Source organism: Acinonyx jubatus, chromosome E2 (assembly GCF_027475565.1).
Source record: "Acinonyx jubatus isolate Ajub_Pintada_27869175 chromosome E2, VMU_Ajub_asm_v1.0, whole genome shotgun sequence".
NCBI classification, from domain to species: Eukaryota; Metazoa; Chordata; class Mammalia; order Carnivora; family Felidae; genus Acinonyx; species Acinonyx jubatus.
In genome coordinates, this window is record NC_069396.1 from 45,515,509 (window position 1) to 45,535,631 (window position 20,123).

The 20,123-nt window shown below is 48.2% G+C and overlaps 1 protein-coding gene across 7 annotated transcripts in view; it reads left to right on the forward strand.

The window, feature by feature from the left end:
* The window catches only part of SIPA1L3 (signal induced proliferation associated 1 like 3), a 237,193-nt gene that overhangs the window by 97,582 nt on the left and 119,488 nt on the right, over positions 1-20,123 (forward strand). Inside the window, exon 1 of one of the 7 annotated variants that reach the window (XM_053210536.1) lies at positions 18,929-19,077. The exons of the other annotated variants lie outside the window; for them this stretch is intronic. The gene's annotated coding sequence lies outside the window, so the exon portion shown is untranslated. Of the gene's footprint in view, positions 1-18,928; positions 19,078-20,123 lie in introns of those variants that run through there. 7 annotated transcript variants of the gene reach the window in all.

A 20,123-nucleotide genomic window follows, 5' to 3' on the forward strand; every position in this document is an offset into this window, starting at 1 on the left:
ATCAAGGAGCAGTTTGCCCTTCTCCACTCCCCCTGTCTTCAGTGAAACTCCCCTTTCTTCTTTCTGAATCGCCATCCCTTCCTCTGTAAAATTAGGGGTTTGGACTTGGGTTTCCATCCATCTGTCTCGTAAACATTGGTCATTTCCCATTTCCTGCTCTTGTGCTGGGCACGAGGCTTACAGGGCGGCCCTCCTGGAGAGAGAGTATTGTGGGAGAGATCTCTGGGTAAACAGCCTGGAGCGATGGGAGTTCTAATAGGGGAAAGCCACAGGACTGTGGGAACTTGGGGGGACACCGAACCCTAACTTGACATTTCAGGGCAAGTTTCTTGAAATCGAAATGGTGAAATCAGGAATGGTTTGATGTGGCAGCCAAGAGCAAGAGCTTCAGAGTCCGGCTTCGCGCAGAGCAGGGAGTGTAACCCAGGAGCTTCCTAACCCTTGAGAATTGAAAAGTGATTATGGGGGCACCTGGCTGGCTCAGTCAGTTAGGCATCTGATTCTTGATCACAGCTCAGGTCTTGATCTCGGGGCCGTGAGTTCAAGCCCCGCATTGGGCTCCATGCTAGGCATGAAGCCTACTTAAAAAAAAAAAAAGAAAGAAAAGTGATTATGAATCTCAAATACTTAAGAGTAGTGCCTGGCACAAAGTAGCGACATAATACATGAGATGGTGGTGGTAGTGGCCGCAGCGACAGCGGCAGTGGTGGTGGCTTATATGCCTTAGCCTTGACTGTGTGTCCCAGGTTAGGCAGCTTTGTCTCCAGCCCGTAAGATAGTGAGCACTCACTAGCTGGTGGTGTTATGATTACTTATTTACCAAATAGGAGTGTTTACCTTGTGCCCGAGCTGGTATGGTGCCAGGATTAGCAGTGCTGTGCTCCGGGGACACGGCTCGTTCAGCTGAGACCTGGGCCAGAAATCTCACAGGAGCAGAGCAGAGTGTCTCTGTTGTGTATTGGAAACCTACTGTTGTTGGCTTCCCAGTCCTTTTCCACCTAACCAGTCCCTGGGCCTTTCAGCACTGGCTGCTAGCACGTGGGCTGCCCTTCACCTCTGCGGCCAGAACGCATGGATGCTCTGCTCAGCCCATCAGCTGAATCCCAAATTAGACCTGACAGCGTGATTTATTCTCTGGGATGGAGCTGGAAGGGCAGAACCCCAGTGGGTGATTCCGCGGGAAGGTTGTCAGCCCGAATTAGCCCGGGCCCTTTCATGCAGTCTTGCTGGTTCAGCTTCCTCTAGCTAATAGGGTTTTCCAGGGTGTTGCTGGCTTCTGAGCCTCCTCCTGTCCCCAGGGGCTGAGACTTGACTGTGATCCCTGAGGAGCTGTGTCTGATGAGGGCCCCGAGGTGGGCTCTTTCTGAAGGGAGTGGGGGCTCTGGGTCCTTTCATCGTTTGCATCAGGAATTGAAAGTGGCAATTCCCTAGGGAGTAGTCGGTCTGTCCACCCCCCCCCCCCCCCACCGCCTTCCTTTCACTGAGGTTCTGTTCTGGCAACAGGCCACACACAACCTTGATACTCACCTCCCAGTCTGTGATCACCCTTGTCTCTGCGTCTAGCTGCCTTCCTTCCATCTCAGGAATGCTAGCGATAGGCAAGCTTCTGCTGCGATAACAGGTTGACCCTGAAATCCTAGAAGTTGGAAATAATGAATGTCAATTTCTTACTTGTGACACAAGGCAGGTTAGGTTGGCAGGGGGCACTTTACCTTGTACCTCAGAGATGCAGGTCGAGGTGGGCTCCAGTCTTGAAGCCTCATGACTAGAACACATAGCCTCCAGGGTCACCGTGGCAGAACAGGGAACTAGAGACTCCCACAGCACAGCACTTAGATGCTGAGGCCCAAAGTGACACAGTTCACTTCCGCTCGCACCCAGAACTAGTTACATGGCCCTGCCTAGCTGCAAGGGGCTGGAAATGTGGAGGTACATGGGTATTCAGTGAACAGTAAATGTCCTGGCCACAACAGTCAGGTGTGGTATTTATTAAGCACCTTCTGTGGGCCAGACCCTTTAGAGCTTTGGCAATACAAAGGGGTCCTCACCTTCCTGGAACTCGTTCTCAGTGGAAGAAACAGAAGTTAAGTAATTACAAAAACAGCTGTGTGATTGCATCTGTGCTGAGTGCCCTGATGGAGGAACCAGCAGGGCATATCTAAGGGGAGTCTGATGTGTTTTGGAGAGATCAGGAGATGTCTGTTGTGAGGACTGACATTTGCAAGGAGGCCTGAAGGATCAGTAGACTTTAATGGAATGCAAGGGAGCTCTGGGCTAGAAGAGTTTGACTCTGCGAAGGAACAGGACGAAGGCCAGTGTAACTGCAGGGTCACTACAGGGAGAAGTCAGGAGGAGATGGGTATTTGGAACACCTACCTTTTGGAGCTGTTGCAAGAACTGAGCTCAGTCATTGTTTCAGCAAATACTGAGTTCCTGCCCTTTGGCAGGCAGAGTTTCAGGTACTAGGGGCAGAGCAGTGAACAAGACAGACAAATGTCCCTGCTCTTGTAGAGCTGAAGTTCTAGAAAGAGGAGCTAGACAATAAACAAGAAAAGCAAATAAGGTGATTTTACCTGGTTAAAAAAATATATATGTATGACCAATAAATAGGGTACTTTGTAATAGAGAGTGTATAGCTCGGATGTTTTTGGCTGTAAATGACAGAAAACCCCATGCATGCTGTCGTAGGCAGTCAGGGAATGTGTGGGCTTCCCAAGTCCAGAGGTTCTTTGGGCTGTCTTTTGGGCTTGTGACATGGTAGCTCAACAGTGGTGTTGAGGACCCAGGTTCCTTCTGCCACAGCTCTGCTGTTCCTGATGCTGCCTACACTTTAAGGCAGGTCCCTTCCACAGTCCTAGTGTGGCAGTTAGGGACACTAGGGGCACTCTCCTTTGGGAGCAGAAGCTTCTGCAAACTGTGTGTGCCCCAGGGACCTCTGCTAGCTCACTTTTGTGGGTAATGAACTGTAAGGGCGGTGGGAGGGCAATGGGGAGGCTGCTGCCGTAGTCCAGATGGGAGGCGATGGAGGACAGGACCAAGGTGGGGGGAAAGGGGGGGCAGCTTGGGAGGTGGAGTGGACAGGGCTTGCTAATGGCATGGCTGCTCAAGAGAAGGACTGCTGAGCAGACACACACACATACACTGACACAAACGTCCACCTTGCACTGTCTTCTTCCTGTGAAAGCCATGGTACACATTTGCACATTACAGACTCAGAAATCTTGCAGAAAAGATCCTGCATCTTCACCTGCGAGACCTTATTTTTTAAAAGACACTTAGTAACATGTTCTACAAAAAAATCTGAAAAATCTTGCTTTAATGGTTCTCATCCTCACCGCATATTAGAGTCATGTGGGGAGTTTTAAGAAACCCCAAGGCCTGGGCCCCACCCCAGACCAGTCCATTAGAATCACCAAGGGTGGGACCAGGCGTGGGATGTTTACTTTAAAGCTCCCCAGATGTTTCCAGGGTGCGGTCAAGGGTGAGGACTACAACTTTATCGTATCCTTGGGTGAGCTTCACATTTATTAACCTGTATTGTTCGCCTCTCTGATTATCAAAGTAATGCTTGTTGTTTAAAAAGAAATCAAAGGACTCAATCCTCCAAGATGATCACGATTGCAAGCTAATGTGTTCCTTCAAAATCTTTTTAAATACTTGGGCTAAAAAACCACATGTGTCCTATAACATGGTGTTTCCCATCTTTTCAAAGAGTTTTTTTTTTTTTTTTTTAAGTTTTGGGGCCTACTTGAAATGTTTAGGGATTATAAATAATATAATCAGCTGTCTACTTATATTTTTAAAGTTTATTGACTTTGTGACACATTTAGAATCACGATATCAAAAATGCTGAAATCTAAATGTTGCTTCCGTCTTCTCACATACCATGAAAACAATGTTACATTCTCCACAGACATCCTTGTCACGAGAGTCACTTTTTGGGCCATTTACACATATTTCTAGCATCCATCATTTTCACGTTCATCTGAAGTGTTTATGATGTGGCACTTCTTTATTTTTTTTTTATTATTTATGTTTAAATGTTACTTTTTTTTTGTTTTAATTTATTTTTGAGAGACAGAGCGTGAGCAGGGAAGGGACAGAGGGAGGGAGGGAGGGAGGGAGGGAGAGAGGGAGAGAGAGAGAGAGAGAGAGAGAGAGAGAGAGAGAGAGAGAGAGAGAATGAATCTGAAGCAGGCTCCAGGCTCCGAGCTGTCAGCACAGAGCCCGATGTGGTGCTCGAACCCACAGACCTGAGCTGGAGTCGGACACTTACCCGACTGAGCCACCCGGGCATCCCTGTTGTGGCACTTCTTGAACCTATGTATGATGTTTTCATCGGAAACTGTATCCCAAGCCTCAAGAACCCAGTCATATATATCAGTCAGGTTTTTTTTTTTTTCCAATTAATTTTCCTTTTAGTTGTGTATGGGTAATTTCTGAAGTATAGGCACTAACTTGCTATGTTACATTTAAAAAGAAAATATACTTTTTAAGGACAGTTACTGAAAACGGGTGAATGAATAAATGTGAATACATAAAAGTGATTACATAAGTACTTGTTTTTGAGTCAGACTAATCATCCCAATATGAATTAAAAATGTCAATTTAGGGAAATTAAATTTCACCCCCCACAGCGGCACTTTGCTTCAAGACAGGTTGCCTTACACACACTTTTTTTTTTTCCATTTTCAAAATTCTAGTTTAATGCCACTCTCTGTATCATAAGACTTTTACATCCAGTATTTTGTTTAGAAGAAGTGGATTTGCTTACAATTACTTGCCCCTATTCTTTTTTGAAAGAATATTTAAAGGACCTGTTTAAGTGACTCACAACACTTGGGATTGTGATGTTGAGAATGTTTTCTAAATCTGCTATAACATATGCTGCCTTTTCATCGTTATCCAGACCAGCATCATCTAAGTCTTTAGGTGCTAATGTGTCTTTCCCAAATATCACTTTGTTCAAAATAAAATAGTACAAAAACTCTGAAAGACAATTCTTATTTCTGAGCATCATTTTTGGGGGGAAATCTTGCTTTCTACTTGGGCAGTTCTTGTAATCAAAGTAAATTAATTAGGTTAAATACACAGAATTAGCTCAGTGGTGTTGGACTTTCCTGCCACGAGCAATATAGTTGGAGAGCCCGAGCTCTCCGACTTTCCCAGCTTAATCTCATTCATTCATTTATTCATCCACTCATTCAGCATTGATTAATTTCCAGTCAGCTACCCTAAGAACTGGTATAGATGACAGTAGTAAAAATGGCCTGTGCTGGAACCCCAGCCCTCCAGTTCCACCTGTGTGCCTATGGCTAAAGCGTTTACCTTCCTGTGCCTCAGCTTCCCCATCTATAAACTAGAGGTAGTAATACTACCTACCTCATAAAATGGTTTGTGGAGAGTCAGGGATTTAAAATACAGATCCATGATCCCAGGTGGAACATGATTGAAACAGACTATCCAAATTATCCAGGGGCACCTGGGTGGGTCATTCCGTTAAGCGTCCGACTTCAGGTCCTGATCTCACGGTTTGTGAGTTCGGGGCGAGCCCTGCATCGGGCTCTGTGCTGACAGCTCAGAGCCTGGAGCCCGCTTCTGATTCTGTGTCCCCCTCTCTCTCTGCCCCTCTCCAGCTCGCGCTCTCTCTCTCTCTCAAAAATAAACAAACATTAAAATAAATAAATAATCCAAATTATCCAGAATTCCAAAACACATCTAGCCTAAGAGGTTTGGAAAGGATTCATGAGGTATGAAAGCACTTAGCATAATGCCTAGCACATAATAAATGCCATGTAAATGGTACCCATTTATTATTATTTAAAGTGCGTTGCCTCATCTTCCTTAATCATCATCTTGGAAATGCAAATGATAACCATAGTGAGATAACATTCCACACCCACCTCGATGGCAAAAATAAAAGACGATACAGGAGGAAATGAGGTCAGAGAATTAATGCAAAGCCTTGTAGGGACTGAGGCTTTGTCCTAAATGTATAGTGGGAGGGTTCTGAACACAGAATGGACGTGATCTGAGTCATGTTAGCAGTCCCTCTGGCTGTGTGTGGGAGCAGGAGTGGGAGCCAGGAAACTAGGGAGGATGTTCCTGCTAATAAGTCCATGGTCCGGGCAGGAGACACTATGCGGGGATGTAGGCAGGTCCTCATGTTTTCAAGGTGGGGCCAACCGTAAGTATGAACAGACTAGGTGTAGGATGAGAGAGCGGCCGGCGAAAGACGGCACTAAGGTTTTGTCCTCACCACCAGGAAGACATTGAGTTGGGGACCACCTGAGCGGAGGTTTGCAAGGAGAAAGCGAAGGTGGTGTAAAGAATCAGGAATGCACCTTTGGGTCTGTTAAACGTAGGCAGCTGCCTGAGCTGGCTGGGAAGCAGTCGGTATCCTAGTCTGGAGCTGAAGGGAAAGGTCTCTGCTGCCGAAGGAAATGTAGGAGCCCTCAGCAAAGAGACAGTATTTAAAGCCAGGAGACCAGATGAGATCACCAAAGGATGGGTGTTGATAGAGAAGAGAAAAGCTGTCCAAGAGTCAGAGGCTGAGAAGGAGGTATCTGGAGGAGGGAGAGACCCAGAGAGCACGGAGCCTGGAAACAGCCTTGAAAGCTGGGGACATGACAGACAAATGGTTGATGGGCGCAGGTTCAAGAAAGAGCTTTTGGGTTTGTTTTTATTTATTTGTTTGTTTTATTCATTTTTGAGAGACAGAGACAGAGCATGAGCAGGGGAGGGGCAGAGAGAGAGGGAGACATTGAATTCTAAAGCAGGCTCCCGGCTCCGAGCTGTCAGCACAGAGCCAGACATGGGGCCCGAACCCACAAACCCCGAGATCATGAGCTGAGCTGAAGTTGGACGCTCAACTGACTGAGCCACCCAGGCGCACCGTGTGTTTGTTTTTAGAACCGTTTCAAGTTTACAGAAAATTGATCTCACAAAGGTATGAAATGGATCCAGCCTTAAAGATAATACAGAATAGTTTGATATCCCACCCGTGTGTTCCTCCTGCTCTCCCCTACCTCCCGATCTTTTTCCGAGACAGGGCCTTGTGCCCACCTTCCCAGCAGACATGAGCTGTGTGAATGTACGGCCCCACGTGTTCTCTTTGTTGCTCTGTCACTAGTGCTGAGGCCACCACGTCTGACGCACAGTAGCTGCACAAGGTCTTCTATGGAGGAGGGATTAGAACTTGAAGGAGCCCCTGCAATCAGAGGCTGTCACTCCAGAATGTGCCAAAAATGTGTCTTCTGGACCTGGGCTTCTGGCTCCTCTGGGTATCTTCCCTCTTCCCACCATGGGTTTTAGGGGGAAGGAATAATCGGGAATGAAACCCGGACATCTGGGTGGTCCCCAAACTAACCATTTACTAAGTGCCTGGTCCTGTGGCGGGACTGACATGGCTTCCCCATCTGTAAATGGGATAATAATAGTATTGACCTCACAGAGCTGTTGTTAAAAGTAATACCATTACCATTATTCTGACTTCATGGCACTCCCTCTCTGGTAGGGGAGATAGATATCAAATAATCACTCAAATAACCACATAATTTAAGTGGTAAGTAAACTCTAAGGAAAAGCCAAGGTGCCTTGAGAGAATAGCAGGGTGAGAGGTGAGGGTCTTATTTGAGGCTCGGGTGGGGATGGGAGGGTCCGAGAAGACTTTTCTGAAGAAGTGACCCCCAAGGATAAATAGCAACTCGCCCAGGGGCGAGGTGTTTTGAGCAGAGAGAATAGCCTGTAAAGAGGCCCTGAGATGGTGCACAGCTGAAGTGTGTTGGAGGGACCCAGGCCAGTGTGTCCTGGGGTGGGGCAGGGGTCGAGTCAGCAGGCCCAACACTTGGGGCCCAGTGATAGAGATTTGGACTTTCTTTCCACAGCCCCTGGGAGCCACATAAGGGTTTTAAGGAGAGCAGTCATACTATCTGGTTTGGTTTCGTTTGGTTTCTTCACTCCTGTGTGTACTTTCAAGTCTTGGTGTCCTGGCTCCTTCCTCGAGGACCGTTTGTCACGCCTGCTCAAGCCAGAGTCAGGGTCAGACGTTCCAGCCCTCGCCCAGCATGCAGCACCCTGAAGCGTGCTGTCTTCTGCCACTCTGTGCAGGGTTGAAAGGAGCTTTACATCAGGAGAAGGTGCCCTGGTCCAGGCTCAAGGATCCTCAGGAAAGACGCGGCTTGTCGATCCATGCCTGCCGGGCCACCGGGGGGGGGGGGGGCCCGCATCGCGGATCACAGCAGCACCGCCTCTGTCTCAGAAAGTCTCTGGGCATTGCTGACCTGTGATCCCTTCCTCTCAGAAAAGAGACCAGCCTGCTCCCCGCAAAGATTGCCTCTTTTCGCCCCACACCTGGAGCTACCGACTGCACCCTCCCTCCCCGGTTCCCTGTTTATTTTGTCAGATGCCAACCAATATGTTGTCTCAGTTCCCTCTCCTGGGCCAGGCCCCGGAAAGAGGTGGGACAGGAGGGGGAGGGGAGTTTCCAGATGACCTGTGTCTCCTCATCACTGCACAGGAAATAGCTATTTTGTGGGCCATTTGTTTTTGGAGGCCCTATATCAGTGCCCCATACCCCTCTGGGTGGACCCAGGTGAGTCTGCCCACCTCCCCTTTGTCGTTCCCCCCTCCCCCCCCCCCAGCCCACCTTCCAGCCTGGGAATCGTGTCAGATTCCTGGGGTGTGGAGAGGCTCAGGTACCCCGAGCAGCTCCTCTGCGGAGTGACCTCTGCCGGTTGCTGGGTGAGTGGAGGGCCCTGCTGTCCTTCCTCTGCTTGCCCATGGCTGCCTGCTCCCAAAGCAAGGAGGGCTGTGACCTCAGGGGGAAGAGCAGTTGGATACATCGTGTCTCAGGAAACCCACAAAGCTTACAGCCTGGGCTCCGGAGCTGTGCCACCCACGTAGTTGACAGACTCTTCTAGAGACTCTTAAACAGATGGGTTCCCCACCCAGGCCTGGTCCTTGCTGTTAAGTGTGTCACAGGTATTGATTCATTTAATCCTTCCCACAGCCCTATGAAGTAGGTACTGTCGGTTTTATAGATGAGGAAACTGAGGCACAGGTAAGCCAGGTCACTTGTCTGAGCCATACAGCTAGAACGTGGCAGAGCAGGACTCAAACCCAGGCCGTGAGGCTTCATAATCACTGTTCTGTGACTGCCTGCCCACTGCCCTGACACTGCACACACTCTCCTTACCATATCACCCTGTTTATTTTCTACTTAGCACTTACCAGAATCAGTTTGTTGACTTGTGTGTCACCTGTCTACACCCTTTAGCATGTACGATTGATGATACAAATGATGTGTCTTATTCGTTACTGTAAACCCAAAATAGTATCTGGGATAGTACCAGGCACACGGGAGCTTCTCAGGCAGTATCGGTTGAAGGAACGAACCAAAGTTGCCAGTGAAAAGGATGTGGAGATACTGGATCTCTCATAACTCCACGCACGGGAATGTCCAGTGGTACAGCCGCTTGCCAATACAGGTTGGCAGTGTCTTAAAAATTAAATCTATGACTGCGACATGACCCAACCGTTGCACTCTTGGGTGGTTATCTGTCCCTGAGAAACAAGACTAATGTCCACACAGAAACCTATACACAGTTGTTCACAGCAACAGTCAAAAGCTGGACAGCCTCGAAGTCCTTCAGCGGCTGAATGGTTGCACATACTCTTGGTACCACGCACCAGTGTGGATGAACCCGGGGAAGTTGTGCTGAGCACAAAGTCAGTCCCAAATGGGATCATGCACATGCCATGTAGGACTTCCACGGCTAGAGAGAAGTCAATGCCTGGCCACTAAGCTTCAAAGGACAGACTGACTCTCTAGTTAGGAGTAATGCAGCTGGTGACTTTAAGTTGAAGCCAGTGCTCAGTGATCACTCTGAAGATCCTAGGGCCCCTAAGAATTATGCTTCCTTGGGGCACCTGGGTGGCTCAGTTGGTTGGGCATCCAACTTCAGCTCAGATCATGAGTTCGAGCCCCACATCGGGCCTGCTGCTGTCAGGGTGGAGCCTGCTTTGGATTCTCCGTCCCCCTCTCTCTCTGCCCCTCCTCCTACCTTTCCTCCTGCCCCCCTCAAAAATAATAAATAAACATTAAAGAAAAAAGAATTAACGCTCCATCTATCTACTCTGCCCTCTAATGGAACAACAAAGCCTGGATGACAGCGCATCTGTTTACACCATGGTTTACAGAATATTTTAGGCCCACTGCTGAGGCCTACTGCTCAGAAAAAAAGATTCTTTTCAGAATATTACTGCTCACTGACCATGCACCTGGTCACCCAGTAGCTCTGATGGAGGTGGACAAGGAGATTCATGCTGTTTTCACGCCTGCTGACACAATGTCCATTCTGCAGCCCACGGACCAAGGAGTCATTTCAACTTTCAGGTCTTAATATTGGAGAGATACATTTTGGTAGATTCTAGCTGCCGTACGAAGTGATTCCTCTGAGCAAAGTAATTTGAAACCCTTCTGAAAAGGATCCACCATTCTAGATGAAGTTAGAACCTTCGTGATTCATGGGAAGAGGTCAAAATATCAACATGAACAGGAGTTTGCAAGAAGTTGATTCCAACCCTCACGGATGAATTTGAGAAATCCAAGACTTCGGTGGAGGAAGTCACTGCGGATGTGGTGGAAACAGCAGGAGAACTCGGATTAGAAGGGGAGCCTGGCGATGGGACTGAATTGCTGCGATCTCATGATGAAACTGTAATGGATGAGCAGCGACTTCTTATGATGAAGAAAGGAAGAGGTTTCCCGAGATGGGGTCTACTCCAGGTGAAGATGCTGTGAAGATTGTTGAAACGAAAACAAAGGATTTAGAATGTTACGTAGACTTGGTTGATAAAGCAGCAGCAGGCTCTGAAAAGATTGTCTTTTTTTAAAAGCAGTTCTCCTGTGGGTAAAATGGGTGAAACAGCATCACATGCTACACAGCAATCATTCATGAAAGGAAGAATCAATCAGTGTGGCCAACTTCTCTGTTGTCTTATTTTCCAAAATTGCCACAGCCACCCCAGCCTTCAGCAACCGCCACCCTGCTCAGTCAGCAGCCCTCGACATCGAGGTGAGACCCTCCACCAGCAAAAAGATTACCACTCACTGAAAGCTCAGAGTTGGTGGTCAGCACTTTTCATCAATAAAGGATTTTTAGGTGTTTATTTATTTATTTTGAGAGAGTGTGTATGTGGTCAGGAGAGGGGCATAGAGAAAGGGAGAGAGAAGAATTCCAAGCAGTCTCCACGCTCAGTGTGGAGCCCAACGTGGGGCTCAGTCCCAGGACCCTGAGATCATAACCTGAGCTGAAATCAAGAGTCAGATGCTTAACTGACTGAGCCACTCAGTCACTCCGATAAAAAGTATTTTTGGGGCGCCTGGGTGGCTCAGTCGGTTGGGTGGCCGACTTCAACTCAGGTCATGATCTCACAGTCTATGGGTTCGAGCCCCGTGTCAGGCTCTGTGCTGGCGGCTCAGAGCCTGGAGCCTGCTTCCAATTCTGTGTCTCCCTCTCTCTCTGCCCCTCCCCTGCTTGCTCTCTGTCTCTCTGTCTCTGTCTCTGTCTCTCTCTCTCTCAAATAATAAACATTAAAAAAAAATTTTTTTAAGTATTTTAAAATTAAGGTATATACGTTATTGTGGGTTTTTTTTTAAGACATGCTATTGCACACTTAGTAAACTATACTATAGTGTAAACATAACTTTTATACACACTGGGGATACAAAAATTCATTTGACTCACTTTATTGCAATACTTACTTTATTGCGGTAGTCTGGAACTGAACCCACAGCATCTCTGACGTGTGCCTGTATGTGGTATCTCTCGGTATCTTACAAGTATATGTGAGTCTACAATGATCTCAATAAAAAATTATGTTTTAAAAAAGTTGCCAGAGAGACTGGAGGAGAGACAAAGGGGGAGCAGAGGGTGGCTGTGGCCAGAGAAGCTAGGGTAGGGGCAGGGCAGAGCACAGCACAGGGCCTCCTAGACCAGGGAGTTGAGAGTTTATCCCGAGGTCAGGTCTGGAAGGGGTTCAGGCAGGGGAGGGACCTGGCCAAATCCACATTTCTGCAGGAAAGATTGGGGTGAAAGAATCTGGTAAGTGAGAGCTACAAGAAGGGGACCTGAATGTGGGGACAAGTGAACCTGCTGGAGAGCCTTTTAGGGGTGCAGCTGCCCAGCCTCCCAGGGAGAGGAGCAGGGACGACTGCCGGACCCTAACGTGCTGGGAGTTAGGTCCTAACTCCTGTGTGTGGCCACCCAAGTCTGAAAAGGGGCTTTGTGTACAAGGAAGAGGTCCTGGCTCCAGCCTCCTCATTCATGTGGGACAAATGGCTTTATAATAACCCCTGGGCCGCCACAATTCCCTAAGAATACATGTCCCTGTGGTCTCCTCACCCCTCCCCCCAACCCCCAGAGATGGGGAACTCTAGGGGAGGGAACAAAGTACTCAGTTGATACGTGTCATCGGCCAGGCTCTGTGTCTTGTTTGGGGTGTGGGTTACACAAGTATAGACATGTGTCAAAGTTCATTAACCTGTACATTCAAAACAGGTACATGTATGCAATTAAACTTCAGTAATTAAATATATTCCATCAAATAAGAATGATAAAATAGTTCATATTTTTTTACGTTTTTATTTTTTTTGAGAGAGACAGAGACAGAGTGAGTTAAGGGAGGGGCAGAGAGAGGGAGAGAAAGAGAATCCCAAGCAGGCACCACACTGTCAGCACAGAGCCCAACTCGGGGCTCAAACTCATGAACCATGAGATCGTGACCTGAGCTAAAACCAAGAGTTGGACACTTAACCAGCTAAGCCACCCAGGTGCCCCATAGTTCATATTTATGAAGCCTTTTCTCTGTGCCAGGCTCCATGCTAAACACTTGACACGTGTTAATTCATTTTACCAGCACAACAATTCTGTGAGATGGGTACTTCTCACATTTTATAGATGAGGCAGCTCAAGGGAGATCACACGTCCCTGGTGGCAGAGCAGCGATTGGCACCCGGCACAGACAGACTCCGGAGCTCAGGTTCCTTTGGTTTCCCAGTATTCTCACCCCGGCCTTTCCCCGATTCTGATGGGCCGGTGGTACACGGCAGCTGGGGAGGGCTCCTTCTGAGGGCCTCCGGCCACGTGCTGCTGCAGAGAGCCCCACGGAGGTCAGATCTTAGGGCAGCCCAGATCCAGAAGTGCGACCTTTGATTCAGGAACAGAGCCGCTGCGGGAGAGCCAGGCTGGGCTTTCTTGTCCTCTCTCATCCTCGTCCCCAGCCAGCTGGGGATTAACCGCCTGCTGTTCTCAGGAGAAATAGAACATAGGAAACTTGCTGCAGCTCAGCTCGGCTCTTGTGATGAATGAGGGAAGTAACCCTCTGTGGGAGGTTCTTGAGCCCTTGTGCACAAAGGACAGCGCAGCTGGCTGTTTCTGCAGCATCACATGCGTGGTGCCATCTGGGCAGGCAGGGGACATGCAGCTTGAGACCTGTACATAATCTCCTTATGTTGGGATTCAGGGTGTCTCTGATGCCCCATTGTCCTCTTACAGAGATTTCTCCTTTAACAGTCAGAAAACGGCTGCCTAGTCTTTGGGTCTCCATTAGGATGCATTTAGATGCAGGTAACAAACCCCCGGCATCATTTGGCTAAATAGCAAAGAAGTTTAATGTGTCTTAGATGTCCATCGGGCAGTGGCTGTCTGGTGGGTGGGATCAGTAGTTCAAATATCTGTCATCAAGGACTCAGGTTCTCAGCGTTAGCCTTACCTTAGTATGGAGATATAGATAGATAGAGATAGATAGATATATCTAGATACAGATATAGATGTACCTCTTTGTCCCAAAATGGCTGCCAGTGACAGGGCTACTACCTTTCTTGTCCACAGACATTAGGAAAGAGAGAGAAAAAAAAGCATCCTTTGTGGATTATAAATACTCCTTTTAGTCCGTGATTGGTCCAGCTTAGGTCATGTACCCCCACCCTTGCCAGGCCAATCACATCACCAGAGGAATGACATACCTTGATTGCCTTTAACCAGTTGGGGCCCATTATCCAGGAGAAGAGGGAAGTGGGTACTGAGTAGACAATCAAACACCTGCCACAGCTGGGAAAGGCCTCCAGACTCCTCCCTGACCGAGGCTCACTAAATTAAAAAACTGTCAGGCCCAACAGTTTGTGGCATTTTAGAACACAGAAGTATGATTTTCTTTTTTTTAGTGTTTATTTTTGAAAGAGCAAGAGGGGTGGGGGTGGCCAGAGAGGGGAGGGGGACAAAGGATCTGAAGCAGGCTATTCGCTGACAACAGAGTGCCCGATGCGGGACTCGAACTCACGAACCGTGAGATCATGACCTGCACTGAGATAAGAGTCAAACGTTTAACCGACTGAGCCACCCAGGTGCCCCTGGTTTTCTTTTGAAGAAGCACAGTGATTTGTGTCCAGTTTGTGCCTTCTGCCTCCCCTTCCACCCTCACATAACCCCACAAATGGGGGGCACGTAGAGTTTGTCTCCCATAGACTACTTGTCTTTTGGCAAAAACTGTGTGTTGCCTCCTTTCCCCGTGGGTAAGTTTTTCTTACTTTTTCCTTCATTCTCTGTTTTTCCTTCCATTCCTTCCCCACCCTGAGGTGTGAGTGGTGTGGTCTATAGCTATGTACATATCCTTGCAGAAAGATATACTGAGATTTGAATAAGAGCTTCCAGAAATGGTTTTGGGCTCCGTATATCATTTCTTCCGGTTTTCACCTAACAGCATGTTTTTGAGATTAGCCATGTCACTGTGTGCTCCTGTGTGTTTGCCCTCTGAACAGCCATAACGTGATGTGTATCTATGACCCCTGACATTTCCAGTCCCCCGTGTTGGCACCCAGGTCACCCCCAGCAGACAGCATTCCGTGAATACCCACATACGTGTGTCCTTCTGAGTCCCTGGGGCTTATATCCAGGAGTTGTGTTATGGCAGGAGACAGACAGACAGGCATCTCTCTTCCCCCAGGAATGGCCAGCCTCCATGAGGCTGCTCTGGCCCACACTCTCCCCAGAGTACAGGAGAGTCCAGCTCTCCCGTTGACTTGTCATCATTTGCTTTTATTCTGCCTCCTAATTTGTGCCAAGCCAATGAAGTTGGGGTCTCAGGTTTCAATGTGCTTAGTACTGGTCTGGCTGAGTGTTACCTCCTGCCCCCTCCTGCACCTGTACCCTGATATAGGCTTCCCTTAGCATGAGTGGCCAATTCAGAGATGAAAGAAGGTGGGAGGGCGTGGTCATTAGGGGCAAACTCTGGAGCCCAAGCCAGGCTTGGGTTCAAATCCTGAGCCTGCCATCTAACCTGGCAAGTTACTTAACTTCTCTGAGCCTGAGTTTCCTTAAATAGAAAATGGAAATGATAGTGGTATCTATATCCTAAGATATACTGCAGATTTAATGAGATAATATATATAAAGCATTTTGGACAGTATCAAGCATATATGTGATATGAAAATATCAGTAGTTAGTATCACTGTCATCATTATTGAGTGTTGTAACGTTTCTAAACATTCAAATATTTTACTCTCTCTTTTACCCTATCTTTTCTTTTTTATTTATTTACTTATTTTCATTTTCGTGAGAGGACGCACACGAGCAGGGAAGAGGAGCAGGGAGAGAGAGAGAGAATCTTTTTATTTTTAAATTTTTTTAAATGTTTATTCATTTTTGAGAGACAGAACAGAGCACGGGCAGGGGAGGGGCAGAGTGAGAGGGAGACAGAATCCAAAGCAGGCTCCAGGCTCTGAGCTGTCAGCACAGAACCCAACGCAGGGCTCCACTGTGGGATCATGACCTGAGCCAAAGTCAGACGCTCAACCGACTGAGCCACCCAGGTGCCCCAAGAGAAAGAGGATCTTAAGGAGTCTTCATAATATCAGGGTGGAGCCTAAGATTCTCTCTCAAGATTCCCGACTCGGGGCTCAATCCCAGGACCCTGGGATCATGACCTGAGCTGAAATCAAGAGTAAGATGCTCAACTGACTGAGCCTTCCAGGTGCCCCATTACCCTCTCTTTTCTTTTAATTCACATCAGATTGTCTGCCTATGGAGGCATTTCTGGCTTCTCTCTGCTGGCTTCTTAGGAAGCATAAGAGAGATTATAGTGAAACTTGTACAAAGACAAATCAGGCCTGGATATACTCCTCTGTCCCACATTTGGGCAGCTGGTATCTATTCATTTCCAGGTATGTGATTGTATTTTTAATGTTTAAAAACATGGTATTTGAATTTTTTAAAATTTCAACATTATAGAGGTATATGAGGTCAACATTGAAAATGTTGCTCCTTCTTTCCTGGCACCCCCCTCCAGTCTTACTTCTGGGAGATAAAATAATGATTGTGAACAGTTTGCTGTGTCAGCCGTGTTGTTAAGGGTGTGAACCCTGGACCCAGATGCCCTGGGCCTACATCTTGGTTCCAGCACTGACTGGCTCTGTGACCTACCCTTTGCTGTTGCTGTCATAACACAGTGTCGCAGACTGGGTGGTTGAAACAACAAAAACTTAGGCTCTCCAGTTCTGAGATCTCCAGTCTAAGACCATGGTGCCATCAAGGTTGGTTTCCCCTGAAGCCTCTCTCCTTGGCTTGAAGGCATCTGCCCTATTGCTCTTGTTCCTCTGTGCACACGTGGGCCCCACATGTCTTGTCTGTGTCCTGATCGCATCTTACAAGGACATCAGTCAGATTGGATTAGGACACACCCTAATGGTCTCCTTTTAATTTACCCCTATAAAGGCCTCATCTCCAAATACAGTCACATTCCGGGGTACTGGGGTTAGGGCTTCAACATCTGACCTTGACATTCTGCGCCTTGGTTTCTTCATCCATAAAATGGAGACAGTACACTGTGTCTACCTCACTAGGCTTTATGAACATATGATATATAACGTGTACAAAGTCCTGGTACCCTCTAAGTGGTATATTCCCATTTGCACTTGGTGTTGGAATCACTGGGTCCACAGATGTACATGGTTTCAATTTAATTAACTGACAAATTGCCTTCAAAGGAGTTTCTGCCAGTTAGTACCCCCGCCAACAGAATAGGGACCTGTTTTTTCTTGCCTGTTGGTTTTGTTTTAATAATGGAAAATTTCAAACATTTACAGAGGTAGAAAGAAGAGCACGCAGAGCCCACAGGTGCAGACCTGTCACTAGAGCCTGTAGTTACTGGCACCCCGCCAAGCATGCTTCCTCCAACCCCTTGCCTTTGGATTATTTTGAAGCAGTTCCCAAACATCGGATCATTTCGTTTGGGAGGGGTTTAAACTCCATGCTCACAATGTTCCTGTGCCTTATGGAAGAGAGGAGGAGATTTCCATAAAACAATGCTTCGTTTGTGTGGGGCTTTTCACTTTCCAGCTGCGTCTTCTCCCCCTCAGTCTCAGATGCCCCTAAAATGCAAGCAAGACAGGTGTATCTGTCAAGAAAACAGAATCAAGGTATTTCTAGGGATTACTCTAAGTATTTCAGGCAGAAGGAATTCAACACAGAGAACTTGTGTTAATGAGTGATGGAGGAATAGAGGAACAAAACAGGGACAGGGAGGCAGTCCTGAGACTAGAACCAGAGCTGGAGGGACACAAGGGGGAGGTGGCATTACTGGAACCCAGGGCAGTGGAAGTGTCTGAGACTCTGTCCAAGGTGGAGGTTGAGAGGGAGAAGCACGCCCATTGGCTGAACTTAACCAGGAATCCTGGGAAATGTAGTTCCCTGTGATTCAGAGCGGACCGGCAATGGATCAATCAGAGAAGTTGATACCCATTTAATGGTTGCAAAAACCAGAGTGTCTAAATGACCTGGTCAGGGTTATGTTGCTTAGTGATCTGCACCATCCTGGACACTGGGGTCCCTTGAGGCAGCTCTTTGGGCATTGCCTGCCTGGTGCTAGTTCCTGCTGCCTGGGACAGGCCTCCCTTGAGAGGCTCAAGGCCATTTGCCCATGGTTACATTTTCTTCCTTTGCTGGAGGAATCCTTTCCAAACTTCCCCCGCCCTGTGCTCACAAGACACTCCCTTTTGTTCTGTCAGAGGCCTGGGTTGTGCCGTGAGTGACCTAATGAAAACCCTCCTGAGGACCCTGTGCCTGTAGGCAGGGTGGCTCTGCTTGCCTGCAGAGTCCTGGGTGGTGGGATGCAGGGAGCCCGGCGTGAGGCGCCAATGTCTCAGGCCAGGAGAGAGGCCAGAGGAACGTCCCAGCACTGAGCAATGCCAGCTGGCATTTAGCGGGCAGTTGTGCTCCAGCCAGGGGCTAGGCACGTGGGGTGAGAGGTACGCTGCGCATTCTCCTGGAGCTGCTGGCTTTGGGAGGGTGGGGGAAGCTGGGGGAGGGGCAGGGTGCCAGCTCTGTAGACCTGGGAGTTAAACAGCAGTGTGGGGGTAAAATAAAAGTGTAGGCGGTCAGTCATCCAAGAGAGCCCCCAGTCAGAGATGACGAGGATTGCTAACGTTAACTGGGCCCTGCTCGTAAAGCAGGCCTGTTTCAAGTACTTCATGCTTCACATAGATTCACTTCTTGGATTCTCACAGCAATCCTGTGAGGAGAGAAAGGCAGACAGTTAAGTAACTTGCCCGAGGTTGCACAAGCCAGTGTTCCCGGTGATCACCTGCGCTGGGCGCTGCTCTAGAACTTTACCTGTCGACTCCTTTAATGTTCACTCCAGCCCCGTAAGGGAGGTACGTCTGTTATTTCCATTTTATAAGTGGGGTAACTGAGGCACAAAGAGGTTAAGTGACTTGCCGAGGTCATGTGGCAGAGCTGGGACTCAAACTCAGGCAGTCTGCCTTCCGAATCTGTGCTCTTAACTGCTACGCTGCACCTAGTCAAAGATAAGAATTAACATTTGCTTGCAGAGTGCTTTCTACTGTACTTTCTCAGATTTTGTCTCCTTAAAGGGGAGACTGATCATGGTAGCCATGTGACGGGCAAGGAAACGGCAAGGATAAAAAGAAGCTGATGGTGATGGCAGCCAGCACACCTCCCTGGCATCCCACCAGGTCCTGTCCACATAGGGATATCGAAATTTCCTCCCATGCCCTATGAGGTAAATACTCACAGATGAGGAAACTGAGCTGAGGGAGGTGAAACGCCCGTCGTTCAGAGCTGGGAGGTACGTAGCTGTACTCAGGTCCTGGTGCGTCACATTCTGGATCATTCACCAAACACTGACTGTGTGCCGATTCTGTGCCAACTGCGCCCAGTACTGTGCTAGTGCTGAGGGACAACAGCGAACAAAACTGTCATTGAATTCAGATTCAGGCAGGACCAATGTCCACCAGCTGCCATCCATTCTGATTGCCTCTTGCCTTTGCCTTACTAGTTTCTAAATATTTTGTATCTCAGTCTGGGATAGAAGTAACAGATACTCAGCAGTTCTGGGATGCTTCAATAGCTTCACATGTCAGAAGCCCAGGTGTGTGCTTCTGAAATCCTCTTAGCCTTTCCTCATGTTTGCAAGATGGTTGCTGTGGCTCCAGGTGTCACATCCTGTCATAGCCATGAGGCAGGGAGCCAGTCAGGACCATGTTTCTGCCCAACCCCCCCCCCCCCCCCCCAGCAGACTTCTCAGCTCCAAGCTAGAAAAGTGAGTGTCTGGCTTTTTCAGCATCAATATTGGCAGGTAAGCAAAGGAGAATAGGATTGGAATGTTAAGGGGAGGCCAGTGAGTGTTTGCTCTGGCTTAGGAGGTTAGCTTTACATTCCGCTCAGGCCTGACCCCAGGTGTTTTTCTTTGTGCCAGGGACATTTGTGCAGTTATTCATACAAGGCAGGAGAGCCAAGAGGTTAAGAGCATTGACTCTGGAGTCAGTCAGCAGGATTCTTGGAGCCCAGCTTTGCCACTTACCAGCAGCATGACCTGGAGCTTCAGTTTCCTCGTGTATAAAATGGCAGTGATAATAGTACCTCTGGCAAAGGAATGTTGTGCGGATCAAATGGGTTAATCTGCAGGGCACCTGGGTGGCTCAGTCGGTTAAGTGTCCAGGTTCGGCTCAGGTCATGATCTCACAGTTTGTGGGTTCAAGCCCCACATGGGGCTCTGTGCTGTCAGCCCAGAGCCTAGAGCCTACTCTTGATTCTGTGTCTCCCTCT